Here is a 1,758-nt window from a genome sequence, read left to right on the forward strand (position 1 = left end):
TATCTCTATAGTTCTGCTGCTATAGGCTTAGACTGCTGGAGGACATAGGGACCCCTTTACATTTCTTAATAAACCTTATAGTAAAAGTTGGCTCAGGCTATCCAGAGCTGTTTCTTCTATAGGCTTATCAGACGAGCAGCGTGTGAATTTCTGCAGATGTTTCCCATCCAGGGATCTTATCTCCACCGTTCGTGGTGGAGAGTGTTATCGCCATTTTTATCATCTTTTTTTAAACTAAAGAAACCTAAAGCTGTAACCTAAATACTGTAAACCTTAATTCAATTCAGTTTATTTCTATAGAAATTCACAACACAAGTCATCTCAAGGCACTTTACAGTTCAACCAGATCATCCAGTCAGATTCATCAACCTTAACATTTATCTTCTTTTACTTCTGATTTTTATTCTGCATCTCTTTTCTCTCAACCTGGAGGGATCAGAGGGGGACACAGTGAGCAGGCAAATATTTACTGTCACTCCATGTTCATTTACGAGGAGCGAAACCTGCAAAGGCAACAACTGGACGTAACCAGCTGGATTTTCTTAGAAAGGAAACTTTTAACAAATCTAACTGGGTTGAATTAAACTGACTGTCTCTGTAATGCTCTTTGAGATGATGCGTGTTTTGATTGGAGCTATATATATAAAATTAATTTTATGATATTTTTAAAAATGATGTTTTTAAAAATACAATAATAATAACTGGATGGATTGCTATTATGCTCCACTAATAAAACTAAAAGTGCATCTATGGGAAGAGATGATGCTGGGATTAAACTAGAAGATTAGGATTTACTTCTTCATAGCCTCAGAAATAAAGTAAATTGAATTACAGAAATTATTCCCACACATATCAGCATGTTACCCCTAAAATTACTATTACCGACTGCTGACCCCTAAAAATACACATTTTATTTTTAGAAAGTCAATATTATATAATTTCTTTATATGTATTTATACATATATTATACTTTGAACTATTAAATTGTGAAAATATTTAAGTAAGATAAACAAATAAGTAAGTTAATAAATGATACATCTCCTTATTTCTTTTGTCTTTAATTATTTTGTTTCAACGTGTGGATGGAGGTTGACTGAGGTCCCAAACGCAGAGATGAGTTCGTGCAGATTTAATGAAGTAACAGAGGCTCAAAACCAAAAATACAAAGAACCAAAAAAAACAGAAAAGATCAGGAAAAAATCACGCGGGGAAGATAACGAACAGCTACCCCATGGCCTTAGGGGCCTGTCACTCCCCAGCTTCTTATAATACTACTGGGCGGCTAATATTTGAGCATTACTGTAGTGGTTGAGAGAGGAAAATCCTATTCCTATTTAGGTAACTCTAGAGAGGAATTCAGTTACGGCTCTACTCGGCCCCCGGTTACCGTTTAATCAACCAATCTCAACTTATACTTCTAACTCACACAATAAAACTCTGGAATCAGTGCAGGAGGTCGTTTAAAAGTACAGAACTATTATTGTCTGTATCAAATAATCACTAATGGACTCTGTTTTTAATACTTGGAGTTTAAAGGATTAACTTTTCTAAATTATCTTTATATAGACATTAAGTTTGCCTCATTAGAACAGTTAGCGCAGAAATTCGACATCCAGAAGTCACAGTTTTTCAGGTATTTAAAATTGAGACATTTTGTAATATCAAGCTCTGGATGTTGTCCTCTACACCCCCCAACTACTATTATATGCTGGAGATATGCCGGCCTGTTTTCCAGTGTAGTCCTGTTTCTCTGACTGA

This window comes from Cyprinodon variegatus, unplaced genomic scaffold, assembly GCF_000732505.1.
Source record: "Cyprinodon variegatus isolate N-32 unplaced genomic scaffold, C_variegatus-1.0 Scaffold609, whole genome shotgun sequence".
Taxonomy (NCBI): Eukaryota; Metazoa; Chordata; class Actinopteri; order Cyprinodontiformes; family Cyprinodontidae; genus Cyprinodon; species Cyprinodon variegatus.